Source organism: Meriones unguiculatus, chromosome X (assembly GCF_030254825.1).
Source record: "Meriones unguiculatus strain TT.TT164.6M chromosome X, Bangor_MerUng_6.1, whole genome shotgun sequence".
NCBI lineage: Eukaryota > Metazoa > Chordata > Mammalia > Rodentia > Muridae > Meriones > Meriones unguiculatus.
In genome coordinates, this window is record NC_083369.1 from 153,212,157 (window position 1) to 153,237,534 (window position 25,378).

General features: G+C 38.9%; 1 pseudogene; it reads left to right on the forward strand.

Moving 5' to 3' along the window:
- LOC132649990 (uncharacterized) overlaps positions 1 to 19,109 on the forward strand; it is a 150,552-nt pseudogene extending 131,443 nt beyond the window's left edge.
- Positions 19,110 to 25,378: the final 6,269 nt, after the last annotated feature.

The window sequence follows — 25,378 nt, forward strand, 5'->3', positions numbered from 1 at the left end:
CCATATCTCTTCAACATAGTGCTGGAAGTCCTTGCTAGAGCAATAAGACAGTTGAAGGAGATCAAGGGGATACAAATTGGAAAGGAAGAAGTCAAATTATCACTATTTGCTGATGATATGATAGTATACATGAGTGACCCCAAAAACTCTACCAGGGAACTCCTACAGCTGATAAACACCTTCAGCAAAGTGGCCGGATACAAAATCAACTCAAAAAATCAGTAGCCCTCCTGTATACAAAAGACAAAAGGGCTGAGAAAGAAATTAGGGAAACAACACCCTTCACAATAGCCACAAATGACATAAGGTACTTCAGAGTAACACTAACCAAGGAAGTCAAAGACTTGTATGAAAAAATTTCAAGTCTCTGAAGAAAGAATTAGAAGATATGAGAAGATAGAAAGATCTACCGTGCTCATGGCTTGGCAAGATTAACATAGTAAAAATGGCCATCTTACCAAAAGCAATCTACAGATTCAATGCAATGCCCATCAAATTACCAACACAATTCTTTACAGACCTGGAAAGAAAAATTCTCAACTTCATATGGAATAACAAGAAACCGAGAATTGCTGAAACAATCCTCTACAATAAAAGATCTTCTGGAGGTATCTCCATCCCTGATCTTAAGTTGTACTATAGAGCAACAGTTTTAAAAACTGCATGGTACTGGCATAGAAACAGAATGGTGGATCAATGGAACTGAACAGAGGACCCAGAAATAAACCCACATACTTACGGAAACCTGATCTTTGACAAAGACGCCAAAACCATTCAATGGAAAAAAGATAGCATCTTCAACAAATGGTGCTGGTCCAACTGGATGTCTACATGTAGAAAAATGAAAATAGATACACACTTATCACCCTGTGCAAAACTGATGTCCAAGTGGATCAAAGACCTCAACATAAAACCAGACACATTAAATTGGCTTGAAAAAAAAGTGGGAAATACCCTAGAACTCGTTGGTACTGGAGAAAAGTTCCTGAACAGAACAACAACAGCACAGGCTCTAAGAGAAACAATCAATAAATGGGACCTCATGAAACTGAAAAGCTTCTGCAAAGCAAAAGACACCGTCATCAAAACAAAGTGACCGCCTACAGATTGGGAAAGAATCTTCACCAACCCTTTATCTGACAGAGGGCTAATATCCAGCATATATAAAGAACTAAAGAACCTGAAAAGCAGCAAACCAAGTAATCCACTTAAAAAATGGGGAACAGAGCTAAACAGAGAATTCTCTGTAGAGGAATACTGAATGGCAGAGAAGCACTTAAAGAAATGCTCAACCTCACTAGCCATTAGGGAAATGAAAATCAAAACAACCCTGAGATTTCACCTTGCACCCATGAGAATGGCCAAGATCAAAAGCTCAAGTGCAACACATGCTGGAGAGGTTGTGGAGAAAGGGGTACCCTTCTCCACTGCTGGTGGGAATGTAAACTTGTACAACCACTCGGGAAATCCATCTGGCTTTTTCTCAGACAACTAGGAATAGCGCTTCCTCAAGATCCAGCCATACCACTCCTGGGCACATATCCAAAAGAGGCTCAAGTACACAAAAAGGACATTTGCTCAACCATGTTTGTAGCATTTGTAGCAGCTGTATTTGCTTTTTTTTTTTTTTTTTTTTTCAATGCAGTTTATTCAGGAACCTTGAACAATCCTCGGACCCTGGGGAAAGCCAACCCACAGCTTAAATAGCCTCTGGGTAGCCAACCCAGGCATGCCACGTGGGCAATGCAGATAGGTCCACATACATGGAAGCAAGCCAGATCCTCATCCTTAGCCAAAGGTGGAATTGTTCGTGACAGAGAGCACTCACCATCGGGAAGGTGGAAGGCGGAAACCAGCTCCATCTTTAAGGCATGCAGCTTTATTTGTAATAGCCAGAAGCTGGAAACAACCCAGATGCCCCTCAACTGAAGAATGGATGCAGAAATTGTGGTACATCTACACAATGGAATATTACTCAGCAATGTAAAATAAGGAAATCATGAAATTTGCAGGTAAATGGTGGGATCTGGAAAGGATCATCCTGAGTGAGTTGTCCCAGAAGCAGAAAGACCCACATGGTATATACTCACTCATATAGACATACAACATAGGACAAACACTATAACCTGTGCATCTAAAGAAACTAAGCAAGAGAGAGGACCCTAACTAAAATGTCCAATCCCCATCCAGATAGGCAAAGAGGATGGACATCAGAAGAAGAAGAAAACAGGAAACAACCTAGGAACCTACCACAGAGGGCCTCTGAAAGCCTCTGCCCTTCAGACTATCAAAGCAGATGCCGAACCTGATGGGCAACTGTTGGGCAGAGTGAATGGAATCTTAGGTAAGAACTGGGAAATAGTAAGAGCTGGAGAGGACAGGGTCTCCACAAGGAGAGCAACAGAACAAGAAAATTTGAACACAGGGAACTTCCCAGAGACTCATACTCCAACCCAGGTCTATTCATAGAGATAACCCAGAACCCCTGCACAGATGTAGCCCAGGGTAGTTCAGAGTCCAATTGGGTTACATAGTAATGTGAAGAGGGACTGTCTCTGACATAATCTGATTGGACTGCTCTTTGATCACCTCCCCCTGCAGGGAGCAGCCTTACCAGGCCATAGTAGAGGACAATGCAGCCACTTTTGATGTGAACTGATAGACTAAGTTCAGAAAGGAGAGGAGAACCTTCCCTATGAGTGGACTTGGGGAGCGGCATGCATGCAGAGGGAGGAGGGTGGGTGGGATCAGGAGGGGAGGCGGGAGGTGCTTATGGGGGGATGCAGAATGAATAAAGTGTAATTGATGAAAAATTAAAACAAAAGAATATATCAAATAACAGAATTATACTTTCTTGATGAGATTTTCTTATTAATGTAGTTTATTTAATAGTATGCCGTCATACAAATATTCCCAGTTTAAAAAGTGGTCTGTTTTGTAAAAGAATGTATAAGAATGTTACAAATTATGTGCAGATTTAGATCCGATAAAATAAAGATCATTTTCTCATGTGCTTCCAATCCAGAATAACTGAAAATTATAGCGTTAAATTTCTCTAGTTTATGAAACGGAGAAATGATTCAGTAGTTCTTGCAGAGGATTTGGGTTCGATTCCCAGCACCCACAAGACAACCTCACAATAGCCTATAATAACTGCAGTTCCAAGGGATCAAACATGTTCTTCTGGCCTTTAGGCAGCAGTCACAGAGGTGGGATACATACATGCAGACATTCATTCACTCACACATGAAAAAAATCTTTTTAAAATATCTTAAAAAAATTAACAGTCACTGGCCATACTCATTGTGTTCAGAGTCTGAATTTTTTTTATTATTAATTACAGTTTATTCATTTGTATCCCAGCTGTAGCCTCCTCCCTCATCCCCTACCAATCCCACTCTCTCTCCCTCCCCATGTCCACTGATAGAAGAGGTCCTCCTCCCCTTCCATCTGACTGTAGCCTATCAGGTTTCATCAGGAGTGGCTGTAATGTCTTCCTCTGCGGCCTGGTAAGGAGACTCCAGAGCCAGCCACTGATTTCATGTCAGAGACATTTCCTGTTCCCATTATTAGGGAACCCACTTGGAGACTGAGTTGCTATGGGCTAAATCTGTGCAGGGCTACTAGGTTATCTCCATGCCTGGTCCTTAGTTGGAGTATCAGTCTCAGAAATGACTTTTTACCCAGATTTTTTGGTTATGTTGCTCTCCTTGTGGCGCTCCTGTCCTCTCCTGGTATTTCTCCAATAAAAGGCTCCTTCACTGTCAATACAATAATAATTATGAAATTATGAAAACTCCTAGGTAAAATATACATGTGCAACGTCCAGTCCCTGTGTATTTAGCAAGTCAGGAGAAAGTCATTTCTTAATTCCATCATGATGTCATAATACCATTATGATATCATAATATGATAGTGATGCCATAATTCCATGGTGATGACATAGTCCCTTTATGATTTCATATTCTATTATGATGTCATAATTCCATTCTGATATCATCATAACATAATTCCATAGTGAAGTCATAATCCTTTTATGAAATCATAATACCATTGTAATTTCATAATTCAAAATGATGTCATAATTCCATAATGATGTCATAATTCCTTTCTGATGCCAAAATTCCATTGAGATGTCATTATTCCATTATGATGTCATAATCCCATTATGCTGTCATAATCCCATGATGCTGTCATACTTAAAAAAATAATGCATATGTGAAGTCATAATAGCCTTGTGAAATCATAGAATCTATAAGGTTATCATGAGAGAATAAAGATGTCATAATGTCATTTTAATGAAATGATAACTTCATAATTTTATTATGAAGACTTTCCATTATGATGTCAAAATTCCTTTCGGATGTCATAATACCATTACGATGTTGTAATTCCGTTATGATATCATACTACCATTATAGTGGCATAATTCCATAAGTAATACATAATAATATTGTGATGTCAAAATTCCATTGTAATGTCATACTTCCTTTAAGATGTCATAATGAAGTCATAATTCCATTGTGATGATGTTATTCTGTTATGATGTTATAATTCTTAGTACCATTGTGATGTCATAATACCCTTGTGATGTCACCATAGTAGCTTTGTGACGTCACAATGTATTTGTGATGTCCGAATTGTACCATTGTGAAGTCATAATGCCATTGTGATTACATCATAGTACCATTGTGATGTCATAGTACATTTGGAATATCACACTACTACCGTTGTGATGTCACAATTAAAATGTAATGTCATTATTCTCTATTGATGTCAAAATCGAACCATTTTGAGGTCACGATGCTGTCATACTAGCACCATTGTTATGTCATAACACCCTACCGATATCACAATAGCAGCACTGTGATGTCATAATAGTACCATTGTGATATCTCAAGTCAATGGTAATGTCAGAATTCTCTAGTATTGTCACAAACACAAAATTGTGCTTTCACAAAAGATCGTGATGTCCTACTTGTACCACCATTATGTCATAATACCCTTGTGATGTCCCAATAGTAGCATTGTGATGTCCCAATACCTTTGTCTATATTGTGATGTCATAATGCCATTATGACTACACAATTGTACATTTTGATATCAAAATACAATTGTGATGTCACAATAGTACTATTGTGATGTAACCATTCAATTGTAATGTCATAATTTTCCAGGGATGTCACCATGAAACCAGTGTGATGTCACAATGAGATTGTGATGTCCTTCTAGAACCATTGTGATGTCACAATATGATTGTGATGTCTTACTGGTAATGTTGTGATGTCACAATATTATTGTGATGTCATAATTCACTTCTGATGTCACAGTAGTAGCGTGGTAATGTCACAGTTCAATTGTAATGTCATACTTCTCCAGGGATGTCACAATGAAACCAGTGTGATGTCACAGTGAGATTGTGATGTCCTCCTAGAACCATTGGCATGTCATAATTTCACAATAAGTTTGTGATGTCCTACTAGTTCCATTAAGATGTAATAAACCTATTGCCATGTCACAATGTCTTTGTGATATCTTAGTAGTACCACTGTGATGTTATAATGACTTTGTGACTACAGAATAGTACCATTGTGATGTCATTGTTCATTTGTTATATCACAATACTACCATTGTGATGTCATAATTCAATTGTAATATCCTAATTCTCTATTGATGTCACATTAGTACCATTGGGATGTCACAATAAGATTGTGACATACTGGTGGAATAATTGTGGTGTTATAATTCCCTTGTGATTTCACAATATTAGCATTGTGATGTCACAATATCGTTGTAACATCCTAATAGTATCATTGTGACATCATAATGGCATTATGATTAGACCATTGTACATTGTGATATCATTATACAATTGTGATGTCACAAAAGGACTATTGTGATGTAACCACTCAATTGTAATGTCCTAATTCTCCAGGGATGTCACAATGAAACCAGTGTGATATCACAATGAGATTGTGATGTCCTACTAGAACCATTATGATGTCATAATATCCTTGCGATATCTCAATAGTAGCATTGTGTTCTCACAATGTGTTTCTGATATCCCAATAGTACCATTGTGATGTCATCATGCCATTATGACTAGAGAATATTACCATTGTGATATTATAGTACAATTGTTATGTCATAATAATATCACTGTGATGTCACCAGTCAATTATAATGTCATAATTCTCAATTGTCACAATCGAACCATTGTGATGTCACAATACGATCGTGGTGTCCTACTAGTACCATTGTTATGTCATAATAAACTTACTATATCACAATAGTAACATTACGATGTCACAATGTCTTTGTTTTATACTTATAGTACCATTGTGATGTCATAATACCATTGTGACGAATGAATAGTACAATTGTTATGTCACAGTACAATTTGGATGTCACAATAGTACCATTGGAATGTCACAATAGGATTGTAACGTCATAATTCTCTAGGGATGTCACAATCACACAGTTATCATGTCACAATATGAACGTGATGTAGCACTAGTACTATTGTTATGTCATGATACCCTAGCGATGTCACAATAGTAGAATTGTGAGGTCACAATATCCTTGTGATATCCTAATAAGACCATTGTGATATCATAATGCCATTGAAACTAGAGAAGAGTTCCATTGTGATGTCATACTAAAGTTTTGATGTCACGATAGTACCATTGTGATGTAACAATTAAATTGTAATGTCATAATTCTCTAGTGAAGTCACAATCGAATGATTGTAATGTCACAACATGATTGTGATGTCCTACTAGTACCATTGTGATGTCACAACATGGTTGTGATGTCCTACTGATAACGTTTTGATTCTCACAATATTATTGTGCTGTCCTATTAGTACAGTTGTGATGTCATAATTCACTTCTGATGTCACAATAGTAACATTGTGATGTCACAATTCAATTGTAATGTCATAATTCTCTGGTCATGTCACAATCGAACCATTGATATGTCACAATCCGATTGTGACATCCTACTAGTGCCATTGAGATGTCGTAATAGACTTGCTATGTCATAACAGCAGCATGGTGATGTCACAATATCTTTGTGATATCCCAATGGTACCTTTGTCATATTAGAATGCCATTGTGACTAGAGAATAGTACCATTGTGATGTCATAAGACTACCATTGTGATGTCACAATTCAATTAAATGTCATAGTTCTAGAGTGATGTAAGAAGCGAACCATTGTGATGTTACAATACGTTTGTGATGTCCTACTAGTACCATTATGATGTAATAATCCTCTTGTGATTTCACAATATTAGCATTGTGGTGTCACAATGTCTTTGTGATATCCTAATAGTACCATTGTGATGTCATAATGACCTTGATATATCATAATATTCGCATTGTGATGTCACAATGTCTTTGTGATTTCCCAATAGTACATTTCTCATATCAGAATTCGATTTTGACTAGAGAATTGTAACATTGTGATTTTATATTACAATTGTGATGTCACAATACTACCATTGTCATGTCACAAGTCAAATGTAATGTCATAATTCCCTACTAGTACCCTTGTGGTGTCCTACTAGTACAATTGCGGTGTCCTACTAGTAACATTTTGATGTCACAATATCATTGTGATACTTCACTAGTAGAGTTGTGATTTCACGGTATGATTTTGACGCCCTGCTTGTAGAGTTGTGATGTCATAATTTCCTTGTGAGGTAACAATAGTAGCATTGTGATGTCACATTGTATTTGTGATATCCTAATATTACCATTGTGATGTAATAATGCCAGTGTTACTAGAGAAGAATACAATTGTGATGTCATAGTACAATGGTTTTTCACAATAGTACCATTGTGATGTCACAATTCAATTGTAATATCATAATTCTCTAGTGATGCCACAAGCAAACAATTGTGATGTCACAATACAATTGTGATGTTCTACTAGTACCATTGAGATATTATAATACCCTTGTGATGTCACAATAGTAGCATTGTGATGTCATATTGTCTTTGTGATATCCTACTAGTACCATTGTGATGTCATAATACACTATTGATTTTACAATAGTAGCTTTTTTACTTCACAATATCTTTGTGATATCCTAATAGTACCACTGTGATGTTGTATTGCAATTGGGCCTAGAGAATAGTACTACTGTGTTGTCATAGTACAATTGTGATGTCACAATAGTACCTTTGAGTACCATTGTGATGTCACAATTCAATTGTAATGTCATAATTTTCTACTGATGTCACAGTCGATCCATTGTGACATCACAGTATGATTTTTATGCCTAATAGTACCATCGAGATGTCACAATTCAATAGTAACATCATAATTCCCTAGTGGTGTCCCAAGAGAAATATTGTGATGTCACAATACGATTGTGGTGTCCTATAAGTAATATTGTGGTGTCACAATATCATTGTGTTATCATACAAGTAACATTATAATGTCACAATACCATTGTGCTATCTTGGTAGTACAATTGTGATGTCATAATTCCCTTGTGATGTCATCATAGTAGCATTGTGATGTCTCAATGTCTCTGTGATTTCATAATATTACCATTGTGATATAAGAATGCCATAGTGACTAGAGAAGAGTACCATTGTGATATCATAGTTCAATTGTCATGTCACAATACAATTGTGATGACTTACTAGTAAGATTGTGATGTCACAATAGTAGCATTGTGATATTACCATGTCTCTGCAATATTCTAATAGTACCATTGTGATGTCATATTGCCACTGTGACTAGAGTACAGTACCAATGTGATGTCAACGTACAATTGTGAAGTCACAATAGTAGCATTACCTATTGATGTCACATTCGTACCATTGTGATGTCACAATATGATATTGACATCCTACTAGAACCATTGTGATCTCATAATACCCTTGTGATGTCACAATAGAAACATTCTGTCATTATATCTTTGTGATACCCTAATAGTACTATTGTCATGTCATTGTGCCCTGAGAATAGTACCATTATGATGTCAAAGTACAATAGTAATGTCACAATAGTACTATTTTGATGTCCTGATTCCATGGTAATGTCATAATTTTTTGTGAAGTCACAATCAAACCCTTGTGATGTCACAATATGACCACGTTATCCTATTTGTTCCATTGTGATGTCATAATACCCTTTCGATGTCACATTAGTAGCATTGTGAATTTACAATATCGTTGTGATATCCTAATAGTACTATTGTAATGTCACAATACCATTGTGACTTGAGAATAGTATCATTGTGATGTCATAATACAATTGTGATGGGACAATAGTACCATTGTGATGTACAAATTCAATTATAATGTCATAATTCTCTAGGTATGTCACAATCACAGCATTGTGATGTCGAAATATGATTGTGATATCCTACTAGTACCATTGTGATGTCATAATACACTAACGATATCACAATAGTAGCTTTTTGAAGTCACAATGTTTCTTTGATATCCTAATAAAACCGTTATGATATCATAATGCCATTGGACTGGACAGTAGTACCATTGTGACATCATAGTACAATTGTGACATTGCAGTAGTACCGTTGTGATGTCACAATACCATTGTGATCTCTTACTAGTACCATTGTGATGTCTCAATTTTCTTGTGATGTCACAATAGTAACATTGTGATTTCATAATGTCTTTGTGTTGTTCTAATAGTACCATTGTGTAGTCATAATGCCATTGTGACTAGAGAATAGTACCATTGTGATATCAAAGTACAATTGTGATGTGACATTGATGCCATTGTGATGTCACAAGTGAAATGTTATGTCATAATTCTCTAGTAATGTCACAATTGAACCACTGTGATGTCACAGTACGATTATGGTATCCTACTAGTAATATTATGATATCATAATATGATTTTGATTTCCTAAAAGTAAATTCGTAATATCAAAATACCATTGTGCTGTCTTGGTATCACAATTTTAATGTCATTCTTCCCGTGTGATGTCACAATAGTAGCATTGTGATGTCACAATGTTATTGTGATAACCTAATAATACCATTGTAATTTCATAATTCATTTGTGATGTCACAATTGTACCATTGTGATGTCACCATTTAATTGTAATGTCATAATTCTCTAGAGAAGTCACAATGAAACCATTGTGATGTCACAAAACGAATGTGACGTCCTGCTGGTACCATTGTGATTTCAGTCTTTCCTTGCGATGACAAAATAGCAGCCTTTTGAAGTTATAATATCTTTGTGATATCCTAGTAGTGCCACACAAACTCAAAGTGTCGTCTGTGTAGCATGACAATGGTCATGCTGCTAGATGGGAGATACGTTTCCCTTGGAAATAGGCTCCCTGGAGGGCTCTGGCAAAGTGTTGCCCCTGGCCACCTAAGCCAAAAAGACGTACTCCGAGATTCCTATGCTTCCTCGGTTGCGGGGTTGGATTAATGAGGTTTTTGTTGTTTCTCTATGATTCTTGGAATAGCACAATTAACTATTCAAGGAAACACATTTCTGATAGATTATTAAAAGCTTTAGCAAGAATAGAGTGTATGAAAAATAAAATCTTAGGAGAACTAATGAATCAGATTCAGTATCAGGAATTGCTTGTGGAAAATCCAGATATTATAGGTAATGAAAGAGCAAGAGCTTTAGGTCTTTCTAAGGAAAATATTTCATCAGGATCTGTCAAGATAAATGCTCTGGGTATTCTCACTGCAGTCATTCATGGCAGGAAGCATTACAAGATTAGGGGAAAATAGCGGGCTCCTCCTTTAGGGAGAGATAGCATGGGAAAGCACAAACCTACTGCAAAACCATTACCATACACAGGTGTTTATGATGAAGCAGGAAGAAGATGGGTAAACATAGGAGGTCAGAAGGTTTTATATTATACTACGTTTTATGGACAGACTGGCTCGAGCTCGTCCCCCTTGGTGCCTTATCTCTAAGGAGGATAATAAATCTTTAGCAAGACAAATGGGAGGAGACCCCCTTGGTGCCTTGTCTCTAAGGAGGATCGTAAATCTTTAGCGGACTTGGCTTGGAGAACCATAACAGCCCCTGGCTTAGTTAGTAACAATAAAACTGCATAAATAACCACGAGTTTGAGGTTTCATGTCCTTTGTTTGCTTTAATTAAAAGCTTTTAGGCCAAGATTTCTTGTGGGCACTGGTTACACTTTCGAGTTAAAATGTAAACTTTGTATTGTTGGTAAAAGTCTAAATGATCCGGGAAGTATGCTAACTTCAAGGTGTTTCTTTATGTAATCACTATAAAAGTGTAAGCTTGACTTCAGTAAATTGCAGCAGATTCCAAGCCTTCTTGGTGTTGTGTCTGTCTGTCATCACCGAACCCGTGCCTTCCTGAATATCCAAATCCCTGATTCTCCCGCGGTTGTGGGACCCAACTGGGTCTGTCCGTGGCATAGTAGTACCACTGTGATGTCATTATGCCATTGTCACTAGAGAATAGTACCATTATGATGTCAGAGTACAACTGTGATGGCACAATAGTACCATTGTGATGTCACAATTCAATTCTAATGTAATAATTCCCTTGTAATGTCACAATCACACTATTCCGATTTCAGAGTAGGACTGTGATGTCCTACAAATACGATTGTGATGTCATAATTCCCTTACAATGTCACAATACTATCATTGCAATGTCACAATGTCTTTGTGATATACTAATAGTACCATTGTGATGTCACGATGCCTTTGTGACTAGGAAATAGTACCATTGTGATGTCATAGTACAATTGTGATGTCATAATAGTACCACTATGATGGCACAAGTCAATTGTAATCTCATAATTCTCTAGTGATGTCACAATTGAACCATTGTGATGTCACAGCATTATAATTATGATGTCCTTCTAGTACCATTGTGATGTCATAATACCCTTGTGATGTCACAATGTATTTGTGATATCTTAATAGAAACATTTTGATATCATAATGCCATTGTGTCTGGAGAATAGTAATATTGTGATGTCATAGTACAATTCAGATGTCACAATGCTACTGCTATGATGTAACAATTCAATTGTAATGTCATAATTCCCTAGTCATTTCACAATCAAACAACTGTGATGTCACAATATGATTGTGATGTCCCACTAATACCATTGTGATGTCCCACTAATACCATTGTGATGTCATAATAAACTTGTGATGTCACAATAGTAGCGTTGTGATGCCTCAATGTCTTTCTGATATCCTAATTATACCATTTTGATGCAATAATGCCATTGTGACTAGCGAATATTACCATTGTGTTGTCATAGTACAATTGTGATGTGACAATACTACCATTGTCATGTCAGAAGTCAATTGCAATGTCACTATTCCTACTAAAGTCACAAGCACTCCATTGTGATGTCACAATGTTTTTGATGCCCTACCAGTACCTATGAGATGTCACAATTAAATACTATTGTCGTAATTCCCTAGTGGTGGCCAAATAGAAATATTGTGATGTCACAATATGATTGTGGTGTCCTATGAGTAACATTGTGATGTCACAATACTATTGTGATACTCTACTAGTAGAGTTGTGATGATCGTCCTGCTGGTAGTTATGATATCATAATTTCTTTGTGATAGAACAATAGTAGCATTGTGATGTCACAATGTATTTGTGATATCCTAATAGTACCATTGTGATGTACTAATGCCATTGCGACTAGAGAAGAATATCATTGTGATGTCATAGTGCAATTGTTTTGTCACGATAGTACCATTGTGATGTCACAATTCAATTGTAATGTCATAATTCTCTAGTGATGTCAAAATCGAACAATTGTGATATCACAATCTGATTGTGATGTTCTACTAGTACCATGTGATGTCATAATATACTTGCGATATCACAATAGTAGCATTATGATGTCATCTTGTCTTTGTGATATCCTAATAGTAACATTGTGATGTCATAATGCCACTGATAGTACCATTGTGATGTCATAGTACAATTGAATGTCACAATACTACCATTGTGATGTCACAATTTAATTGTAATGCCATAATTCCCCCGTAATGATACAATTACACCATTGATATATCACAATAATATTTTGTTGCCCTACAAGTACCGTTGAGATGTAACAAGTCAATACTAATGTCACAATTCCTGAGTGGTGGCCCAATAGAAATATAGTGATGTCACAAATCAACTGTGGTGTCCTACTTGTAACGTTGTGATGTCACAATACGATTGTGATACTCTACTAGTACCGTTGTGATGTCACAATAGGATTGTGGTGTCCTATCCACAATTGGGATAGAACCATTGGGATGTCATAATACCCTTGTGATACCACAGTAGTAGCATTATGATGTCACAATGTCTTTGTGATTTCCTCATAGTACCATTGTGATGTCATAATGCCATTGTGAGTACAGGATAGTACCATTGTGATATCATAGAGCAATTGTGATGTCAAAATAGTACAATTGTGATTTCACAAGTCAATTGTAATGTCATAATTCCCTAGCAGTGTCACAATCATACCATTGTGATGTCACATTATGATTGTGATATCCTACTAATACCATTGTGATGACATAATACCCTATCAATTTCACAATAGTAGCTTTTTTGATGTCACAATATCTTTGTGATATCCTAATAGTACCATTGTGATGTTATATTGCCATTGTGACTAGAGAATAGTACCACTATGATGTCATAGTACAATTGTCATGTCACAATAGTATCATTGTGATGTCACAATATGATTGTGATGTCTTACTAGTACGATTGTGATGTCACATAGTAGCATTGTGATATCACAATGTCTCGGTATTATACCATCGTGATGTCATATTGCCATTATGACTAGAGTACAGTACCAATGTGATGTCAACGTACAATTGTGATGTCACAATACTAGCATTATCTAGTGATGTCACGATTGAACCATTGTGATGTCACAATTCAATTGTAATATCATAATTTTCTACTGATGTCACAGTTGATCCATTGTGATGTCACAATATGATTTTGGTGTCTTATTACTACGATGTCTTATTTCCATTGTGATGTCACAGTAGTAGCATTGTGATATCACAATGTCTTTGTTATATCCTAATAGTACCATCGTGATGTTATATTGCCATTGTGACTAGACTACAGTACCATTGTGATGTCATAGTACCATGGTGATGTCACAATAGTAAGTAGCATTGTGCTGTCACAATGTCTTTGTGATATCCTAATAGTACCATTGTAATGTCATAATGCCATTGTTACTAGAGAATAGTATCATTGTGATATCATAGTACAATTGTGATGTCACAATAGTACAATTGTAATGTCACAATTCAATTATAATCTCATAATTCTCTACTAATGTCACAGTGATACCATTGAGATGTCACAAGACAATTGTGATTTCCTACTAGAACCATTGTGATGTCATAATTCCCTTGTGATGTCACAATAACAGCATTGTGATGTCATAATATCTTTTTTGATATCCTAATAGTACCATCCTGATCTCATAATGGAACTGTGACAAAAGAATAGTACCACTGTAATGTCACAATAGTACCATTGTGTTTTCATAATTCCCGTGCGATGTCACAATAGTACCATTGTGATGTCAATATTCAATTGCAATGTCATAATTGACTAGTGACGTCACAATTGAACAATTGTAATTTCACAATATGATTGTGTTGTCCCACTAGTACCATTATGACGTCATAAAACCTTTGCAATGTCACTATAGAAGCATTTTGATGTCACAATAACTTTGTGCTATCCTAATAGTGATGTCATAATGCCATTGTGACTTGAGAAAAGTACCATTTTCATGTCATAGTACAATTGTCATGTCACAACAGTATAATTGTGATGGCACAAGTCAATTGTAACATTATAATTCTCTAGTAATGTCACAATCACACCATTGTGATGTCACAATACTATTTTGATGCCCTAATAGTACTATTGAGATGTCACAATTCAATAGTAATATCTTACTTCCCTAGTTGTGGCCCAATAGATATATTGTGCTGTCACAATGCGATTGTGGTGTCATACTAGTAACATTGTGATATCACAATATGAGTATCATACCCAAAAAGTAATTTGTAATGTCACAATATCATTGTGCTGTCTTGTTGAACAATTGTAATGTCATAATTCTCTTGTGATGTCACAATGTCTTTGTGATATCCTAATAGTACCATTGTGATGCCATAATGCCATTGTGACTAGAGAACAGTATCACTGTGATGTCATAGTACAATTGTTATGTCACAATATTACCATTGTTATGTCACAATTCAATTGTAATGTTGTAATTTTTACTGATGCAAAATCGAACCATTTTGATGTCACAATAAGATTGTGATGTCTTACTAGTAACATTGTGATGTCATAATTTCCTTGTGACATCACAATAGTAGCATTGTGATGTCACAATGTCTTTATGATATCATAATAGTACAACTATGCTGTCATAATGCCATTGTGACTACAGAATAGTACCATTGTGATGTCATAGTACAACTGTGATGTCACAATAGTACTGTTGTGGTGTCACAATTCAATTGTAATGTCAGAATTCTCTAGTGATATCACAATCCAACCATTGTGATGTCACAATATGATTGTGATGTCCTACTAGTACTATTGTGATAAGGCAGACCTCACTGTCTCTTCCATGCAGTTCAAGTCCAGAATTACACCTTCATCTGTGGTTTGCACAGAGGAGGAAACCTCGCAAGAGAGACACGGTGTCATCATACCCAGAACAATGGAATACTTCTATGCTGGATTTTACTCAGACTAAGCTACAGTGGACTTTCGGTGATTGGTGATTTGGTAGCAGTTGTTCATCATCTCAAAGCAAGGGGATATGTGGAAACGAGAGTGCCAAAGACTGTAAAAATGACAGTGGTACATCAAATCCACACATTCCCACACAGAAGTGGAATTGTGTAGCACATTGACACTTTGTTCAGGCTTTTTTTACATGGAATGTCGATTGTGCAGGATTCGGTTTTTATGTCTTCTTGGGGGTGTTTTGTCTTCGGGCGTGATGTTCTTTTGTCCTTTTGGCACACCATCGTATTAACTTGAATTAATCAGCTTTCTCAGTTTTTTATATTTAGTGTATCATTTACATATTAGAGAATAAGCATTGTCTACACATTGTAAACTTGGGTCTGAGGGGGAAACTGTGTATTACAAGCATAAAAACGTGGATTTATATCTTAAGGATTTTGAGCATATTGTGCATACAATACAGCTTTGGCATCTGACATAAACTGCCATAAGTGCTTTTGGGGAAAATGGGCAACATTTCGATAAATCTTTAAAGTTTTTGTCAATGATGTGAAAAAAAAAAAGAATCTTTACAGTAACTTGTTTCTCTTAAGGTTGGCAGTCCCTAACATTTGGTCTTCCTATAAGAGAGATAAAAAGTAAAGCTTTTATATATTCCAGGTGGATTTCATTAACCACCGTCACTATCCTAGGACTGAAAATGCCAAAGATGACCTGTGATGTATAGATTGGGCTACTTTTGAACATCCCTTCCATTTGAGGACATCCTGGTGAACATCATAGATGCCAGGAAAGCCTGTGTATGAATATTAAGGCTCCTGGGCCTGAATTGACCACATATGTGTGTAACTCACTGACACTGATGATGAGAATTAGCTCTATAAAGTGGGGCTAGTAAGTGTGTGAGTGACTGTGAATGGCCATTAATCTCCTGGACTGTTAAAAAAGTATTTTCAAATGAAGCAAAACATGAGATAGGAATTCAAAATGTGGAGAGCCTGCAGCATGGCTTGGTGCTGGGCAGGAGCGTGTGACTGACAGAACTTCTTACTCAGAACCTTCCACTCTCTGGATGACACTCTTCCTTGACACACATTTCCCGTGACTTAGAAGAGGAGGTAATGACTGAATCCTCCCAACGGATCATGTCAGTGACACTAAAAGGTAAAAACACAAAATATGATGTATGAAGGCTTTCTGTTGGTTCATTACAAAATGCATGGGTTCAGCCAAGGCAGACCCCTTGTCTGCCAAGGAAGCTCATCTGTCTGACCTGAAATCATTCTCCACCCCAATTTCTTTTCTGATTCAAAGCACACTACCCCTGCTGCCCCCTGCCTCAGACCTGCCTCAGCAAGACAGGGCCCATGGGAGAACCGAAGACACCATCTATTGTACACCCACCTTGTTGATGTATTTCCCAAGCAACGCAACTACTGCCTTCCCCCTTTTAGGAAGCACAAGACACAGAAGATTCTGGAACACTGGGTAGCTGGTAGATAGTGTCTACTGCAAAGAAATCTCCTTTGTAGGCCCCTTAAAATTCTGCCTGTGCAAGGGTAATGGCATTATGTAAATAAATACTAGAATTACTGAGGAATTTCAACCCCTTCCTTTCTGTAAATGACTTATCAGCACATCCAGCATGATTTTATCATTTTCCTTATTGCTACAGTCAAAGATATGAATTGATGGAAGATCCAATTAAGTGTTTCATACTATTATTGTGAAGTGTAAGTATTGTGTCAAAGATGACGGTGGTTCTCCATACATTCTGTGTTGCATCCAAATGAAGCCAATTTTATCAAAGTGCAACACTGAATAAAGAGCAGAAACAGAATGCCCATATCCATGATTCCTCATCTTTCACTAACATATTGTTCTGTGGCCCTGGGCTGTGAACTTGGCACCTCACACACAGTAGGTGACCATCACTCGAATACCAATTTATATCTGTCCAGTTACAAGCAAAAGTTTAATTTTGTGCTCAGGCTGTTTTAATTGTGAACTATCACACGTAACTCTCTCTAGAAATGAACACTGTGGAGAAAATAGGAAAGGGATGATGATGGTACCATCCCCATTACCTGCTCAACCCACCATCATTTTTTGTGCATGATTATGATATATATTCAGATGGTTAAAGAAGTCGTGTGTGTGTGTGTGTGTGTGTGTGTGTGTGTGTGTGTGTGTGCTTTACATAAATGAGCAGACTGTGAACATTAGGTTTCTTTTGGCTTCTTTCTTCTGAAGGGTTAAACAGATATGAAACTGTTCTAGTTAATGTCATGCGATCATCCACTACAATAATTTGCACATACCCCCATTTTGGAACATGCATTAAAGTTATTTAAAATCGTTGTGTTTTGCAAAAAAGGATGCAGTAAGAGTGACCATCAATCAGACTACAAATGCTTATTCTACCATTGGCTCCAAGTATTGAGGTTCCTAGTCATCAAATAGAAACAGAGCAGCATGTGAGGTGTACAGTCAAATAGTGTCCAAACCCCCTTACAGTCGGGACTCCTGCCAGAGTCATATATATCAAGGCCTTTTATGCATATTTATCTATGGTGTAGGACCTGAATAGTGTATACAGACCACTTCAGTAGAATATTGAAAGAGCAGGGACCACTGAGAGGATTAAGTGCTCTGTACACCATGATCTATAAGTATTCCCACACTTTTGTTATGTCCCCAGCTTGATATTACACTTGTTCTATCTCATGTTCAGATTTGCTGGGGCAAAGGAGTGGATCTGGAGACTGGCTGACTTCTCTGTAGCCTCCTGTCTTTGGGGTTTGGGATAATCATTGTGAGCAGCAGATTCTGGCACCTGTGGGAATTTGAAGATAAGCTTGTTCAGCTTCTGTACATCGGACTCTGGGAAGCTTATTGCATCAGGAGTTTGACATCTGTACTTCTGTGACGAGAAATCTGGTGCACAGCCCTGTCAACCCAAACTAGACCATCTCACCTGAATTTTGCTCAGCAGCATTAGGGTCAGCATCAAAAAAGCCCCATCCATGAGATTCCAATACCAGGCTGCAAGGGCTCTGTCTTCATTCTGGTCCTCAGTAGCCTGTGTAGAATTATTTCTGTGATCTGGAACCGTGTGGCAGATCTCTACAGCAAAACCACCCTTTACTTTCCACCCATATTTCCAGGAAAGGAAGCAGGCTGATAAATGAGCACAGTGCTCATGTGCCCCCAATAGGTCACCAGACAACCACCCTGTCACTCCTTGGTGTGATTATGATCCTTGAAACCACAGAGGAATCTGAATGGCAGCATCCTTCCAAACAGGCCAATCAGAAGGTCTGAGAAGAGAGTGTTAGTGTTTGGAAAGTGTGCCAGGTGACTCCATGCACAAATGTCCTGCACCTACACAACACTGATGTAGTTTTCTATTTAAAATAAAATAGCTTTGATTTTGAGATTTTGTCTGAATATAAAATCTTCCCTGACTGTTCATTGTGTTTCTTCTTTAAAGATATTCACACCCCAAACTCTGCCTCCTAAGATGATGTGTTCAAATCACACCAACTTCCAATAACCAGCAAAAATGCTGGTGAAATGAAAATGACTCAAATCAAAGAAGCAAACCTGAGGTGTGAGGTCTGTTGTTAAAGTGAAAAGCAACACTCTGGAATGTGAGCGTGCATCAGGTTGCCGACATTTAAGCCTCAATGTGTACAGAGGGCAGAGCAGAACGTGCGACCACATCACTGCTGAGAGGTCTGCTTTTTGTGGAGGGCAGGAAGGACAATTGTGCACTGAGGATGCTTAGCACATGAGTAAAATTACTCCCATGAACACTCTAATGCCTGGTGGGATCCACTGAGTATGATGCAGGCATTATGTTGGCGTGTGGAAGATCTCTTCTGCTTAGGAGTCCACTGTGCATGGCTGAGCCACAAGTATTCCCTGGGATCCACTCAGTCCAAAAGAGAAAACAAGTGTGACCATGGAAGGCATGAAACACCTTCTTCCTATTGGAGACTCGGAGAAGGGAGCTGGTTTCTGGAATCCAGTGTCCGTGTTTCTAAGGAGAGCTTCTGAATCTTACGGTTAGGGTTAGGGTCAGGGTTAGAGTGATGTTTAGGGTTCAGGTTAGGTTTAGTGTAAGGGTTAGGGGTAGGGTTGGGTTAGGGTGATGATTAGGGTTAGGGTTAGGGTGATGATTAGGGTTAGGGTTAGGTTTAGGGTTAGGGTTAGTGTAAGGGTAAGGGTTAGGTTAGAGTTAGGGTTCGGGTTTGGGTTAGAGTTAGCATTAGGCTGTGGGTTAGGGTAAGGTTTAGGAATCAGATTAGGATGAGAGTTAGGGTTAGGGTTAGGGTAAGGGTTAGGGTTAGGGTTGGGTTAGGGTGATGATTAGGGTTAGGGTTAGGGTGATGATTAGGGTTAGGGTTAGGTTTAGGGTTAGGGTTAGTGTAAGGGTAAGGGTTAGGTTAGAGTTAGGGTTCGGGTTTGGGTTAGAGTTAGCATTAGGCTGCGGGTTAGGGTAAGGTTTAGGAATCAGATTAGGATGAGAGTTAGGGTTAGGGTTAGGGTAAAGGTTACTGTTAGGGTTAGGGTTCAGGTTGGGGTTAGGGTTCGATTTTGGTTTCAGGTTAGGGTTAGGTTTAGGGTTAGAGTTAGGTTTCAGAGTAGGGTTACAGTTAGCTTTAGGGTTATGGTTCGTGTTAGGGTTAAAGTTACATTTAAATTTAGACTTAGGTTTAGGGTTCGGTTTTGGGTTCGGGTTCAGGTTAGGGTAAGTGTTAGGGTTAGGTTTATAGTTTGGTTACGGTTACGGTTTAGGGTTCAGATAAGGGTTAGAATTAGTGTTAGGGTTTGGTATGGGTTAGGGTTAGAGTTAGGTTTTGGTTCAGGGTAGGGTTAGTATTAGGGTTAGGGTTAGGATTGGGTTCAGTTTAGGGTTAGGGTTAGGGTTCTAGTTTGGCTTCGGTTTAGGGTGGGGGTTAAGATTAAGTTAGATTTTGGGTTAGGGTTAGATTCAGGTTTAGGGTTACGGTTATGGTTAGGGTTTGGGTTAGGGTTCAGCTTATGGTTAAGGTTAGGGTTAGGGGAAGGTTAGGGTTAGGGTTAGTGATAGGTTTTGGTTAGGGTTAGGGTTTGGCTTAATTTTAGTGTTAGGGTGAGGGTTAGGTTTAGAGTTAGGGTTTGGGTTTGGGTTAGGTCAAGATTTTGGGTTTGGTTAGGGGTAGGATTTGGGTTGGGGTTCCAGTTAGGGTTAAGTTTGTGGTTAGGGTTCAGCATTTAGGTTTAGGGATCAGGTTCCAGATAGGGTTAGGGTTAAGGTTAGGTTTAGGGTTAGAACTCCTGTTTGGGTTTGGTTTAGGGTTAGGGTTAGGGGTATGGTTTGGGTTAGGGTTAGGGTTAGAGTTTGTGTTAGGTTTAGGTTTGATTTTTGGTTTAGGGTTTGGGTTCATTTAGGGTTAGGGTTAGAGATTTGGTTTGTGGTAGGGCTCGGGCTAGGGTTTGCTTTGGGATTGGGATTAGGATTAGTGTTAGGAGTAGGTTTAGTGTTAGGGTTCAGGTTACAGTTTAGGGTTCAGGTTAGGGTTCAGATTTGGGTTTGGTTAGTCTAGGGTTATGTTTATGGTTCTGGTTAGAGCTTGTGTGCATATTCTCATTAGGTTCACGGTTTGGGTTAGGGTTAGGGTTAGAGTTAGGGTTCGGGTTCGGGTTCGGGTCAGGGTTAGGGTGGGTTACAGTTAGGGTTAGGTTTAGGTTTATGGGTATGGTTCCATTTTAGGTTAGGGTTTGGATTCGGATTGGCTGATTGGCTCCAGTCAGGGTTAGGGTTAGGGTTAGGGATAGGGATAGGTTTAGGTTTATGGGTATGGTCCTGTTTTTGGTTAGGGTTTGCATTCGGGCTGGGTTAGGCTCTGGTTAGGGTTAGGGTTTGAGTTAAGGATATGGTTAGGATTAGCTTTAGGGTTAGTGTTATGGTTAAGTTTTCAGTTAGGGTTAAGTTTAAGGTTAGTGTTTGGGTGAGGAATAGGCTTAATATTAGGGTTAGGGTTAGAGTTAGGGTTTGGTTTTGGTTTCTTTTTAGGGTTTGGGTTAGTGTTTGGGTTTGGTTTAAGTATATATTTAGGAAGTGCCTACTTAGGGTAAGGTTTAGGGTTAGGGTTTGGGTTAGGCTTCAGGTTAGGTTTAGTTTTAGAGTTAGGGTTAGGGTTAGGGCTAGAGAAAATAGGGAGGGATGAGGGAGAAAGGATGAGGGATGAGGAAGGATTATGATATTACAATTGCCCTGTGACATCACAATTGTACTATGATATTACAATGGTACTATACTCTAGTCACAATGTCATTATGACATCTCAATGTTACTATTAGGACATCACAAAGACATTGTGACATCACAATGCTACTATTGTATGACATAACAAAGGAGAGAGGGAGGGAGACAGTGGGAGAGAGAGAGAAAGAGAGAGTGAGAGATGGAGAGAGAGGGGGAGAGAGGAACAAATATGGAGAGAGAAGGGAGAGGGAGAGATATGGAGAGATGTAGAGAGGGAAAGAGAGAGGGAGGAAGAAAGAGGAAGAGAGGGAGAGTGAATGTGAGGGAGATAGAAGGAAAAAGAAAGGGACAGAGAGGGAGAGAGGTAGTGAGAGGGAAAGAGAGAGGGAGAAGGAGGAACAGAGAGGGAGAGAGACAGGAAGAGGACAGTGGGAGAGAGGAATAGAGGGAGAGAGATGGACAAGGAAAGAGTATAAGAGAGAGGGAGAAAGTCACAGGTAGAGAGACACAGTGAAGAGTTTGAGGGAGAGAGAGGGAGACATAGAGGGAGAGGGGGAGAGGGATAAACATAGAGGGAGACAGAGGGAGAGACAGAGGGTGAAAGGGAGGGAGAGAGGGTTAGAGAGCGAGAAAGCAGGAGAGAGAGAAGGAGAGAAAAGGGAGTGAGAGGGAGGGGAAGAGATGAACAGAGAGGGAGAGAGTTGCAGAATGGGAGAGGGAAAGAGGTAGAGATGGAGAAAGGGAGAGACTGAGTGAGAGAAGATGAGAGAGGGACAGAGGGAAAGTGAGGCAGGGAGAGAGAGTGAGAGGGATCAAGGGAGAGAGAGAAAGAAAGAGAGGAAGAGAGAGTGAGAGAGGTGTAGAAAAAGTGATCGAGGAAGGAAGAGAGAAGGAGAGAAAGGAGTTACAGAAAGAGAGGGAGAGAGGGAGAGAGGAAGAGCGAGAGAGAGTGGTAGGGATGGAGAAGGAAAGAGATAGAGGGAGTGAGGAGAGAGGAGAGAGGAGAGGGGGGAGGAGAGAGGGGCAGAAAGGGGAAGAGAGGGAGAGAGGGAGCAAGTGAAGGAGAGTGGGAGAGAGAAAGGGACAGATGGAGAGAGAGGAGAGAGGAGAAAGAGGGAGAGATGGTTGGGGTTTGGGTTAAAGTTAGGGTTAGGGTTAGTGATAGGTTTTGATTAGGGTTAGGGTTTGGCTTAATTTTAGCTTTAGGGTGAGGGTTAGGTTTAGAGTTAGGGTTTGGGTTGGGGTTAGGTCTAGGTTTTGGGTTTTGGTTAGGGTTAGGGTTTGGGTTGGGGTTATGGTTAGGGTTAGGTTTGTAGTTAGGGTTCAGGATTTATGTTTAGGGATCAGGTTCCAGATAGGGTTAGTGTTAAGGTTAGGTTTAGGGTTAAAATTCCTGTTTGGGTTTGGTTTAGGGTTAGGTTTGATTTTTGGTTTAGGGTTTGGGTTCATTTAGGGTTAGGGTTAGGAATTTGGTTTGTGCTAGGGCTCCGGTTAGGGTTTGGTTTGGGATTGGGATTAGGATTAGTGTTAGAAGTAGGTTTAGTGTTAGGGTTTGGGTTACAGTTGAGGGTTCAGGTTAGGGTTCAGATTCGGGTTTGGTTAGGCTAGGGTTATGTTCATGGTTCGGGTTAGGGCTTGTGTGCATGTTCTCATTAGGTTCACAGTTTGGGTTAGGGTTAGGGTTACAGTTAGGGTTCAGGTTTGGGTTCAGGTCAGGGTTAGGATTACATTTAGGGTTAGGTTTAGGTTTATGGGTATGGTCCCATTTTTGGTTAGGTTTCGGATTCGGGCTGGGTTACGCTCTGGTTAGGGTTAGGGTTCGAGTTAAGGATATGGTTAAGATTTGCTTTAGGGTTAGTGTTATGGTTAAGTTTTCAGTTAGGGTTAAGTTTAAGGTTAGTGTTTGGGTGAGGAATAGGCTTAATATTAGAATTAGGGTTAGAGTTAGGGTTTGGTTTTTGTTTCTTTTTAGGGTTTGGGTTAGTGTTTGGGTTTGGGGTTCAGATTAGGGTTAGGGTTAAGAATTGCTTTAGTGTTATTGTTAAGATTAGGATTATGGTTAGGATTAGGGTTAGGGTTTGGTTTTAGTTTTTTTTTAGAGTTTTGGTTAGTGTTTGGGTTTGGTTTAAGGATATATTTAGGAAGTGCCTACTTAGGATTAGGTTTAGGGTTAGGGTTTGGGTTAGGCTTCAGGGTAGGTTTAGTTTTAGAGTTAGGGTTAGGGTTAGGGTTATGGCTAGGGTACACATTAGTGTTTGGTTAGGTTAATGTTCTGTATAAGTTAGGGTTAGGGTTCAGTTTCTGGTTAAGTCTAGGTTTCGGGTTTGTGTTCGGGTTAGGATTAGGATTAGGGTTAGGATTAGGTTTAGGGATAGGGTTTCTGTTAGGGTCCAGATTAGGGTTCAGTTTAGGATTGGTATTAGGGTTAGTGTTAGAAGTTAAGGTTCAGGTTATGGTTAGGGTTCAGTTTCGGGTATGGTTATGCTAGGGTTCTGATTCTGGTTATGGTTTGGTTGCATGTTCTCATTAGGGTTAGAGTTAGGGTTAGGTTTAGGGTTCAGGTTAGTAATACGGTTATTGTTATGGTTAGGGTTCTGATTTGGATTAGGATTAGGATAAGGGTTAGGTTTAGCATTAGTGTTAGGGTTATGGTTATGGTTAGGTTTAGAGTTCAGGTTAGGGTCCAGTTTAGGTTTCAGGATTGGGTATGGGTTAGGGTTAGTGTTAGGGTTTGGGACAGGGTTAGGTTTAGGGTTCAAGTTGGGATTAGGTTTGGAATTAATATGAATGTTAGGATTATGTTTATGGTTAGGTTTGGGGTTAGGATAAGCGTTAGGGTTAAGTTTAGGTTTATGGTTAGGATTAAGGTTGATGTTTGGGTTAGGGTTCAGGATGGGGTTAGGGTTATATTTAGGGTTCAGATTCAGTTTAGGATTAGGGGGGGGAAGGCATGAGGGAGGATCGATTAGGGAGGAAAGATGCAGGAGGACAGGTGAGGAAAAAAGATGAGGGAGGACAGAGAAAAAAGGAGGAAAGAGAGAAGAGGAATGAGAGCAGAGGAATGAATGAGGGCAGATGAGGGAGGAGTGAGGAGTAATCATAGAGGGGAGAGGAGGGAGGAAGTAGATGGGAGGAAAGAGGGATGAGGGAGGAGAGATAAGGGAAGAGAGAGGAAGGAGAAGGAGGGAGGGAAAAGGAATGAGGGAAGAGGGATTAGCTAGGAGAGATGAGGGAGGTGGGAGAAATGAGGTGGTTTATGGATAAGGGGGATGGACAAGGGAGGAGAGATAAGGTAGGAGGGATATGGTAGGAGGACTGAGGGAGGAGAGATGATGAA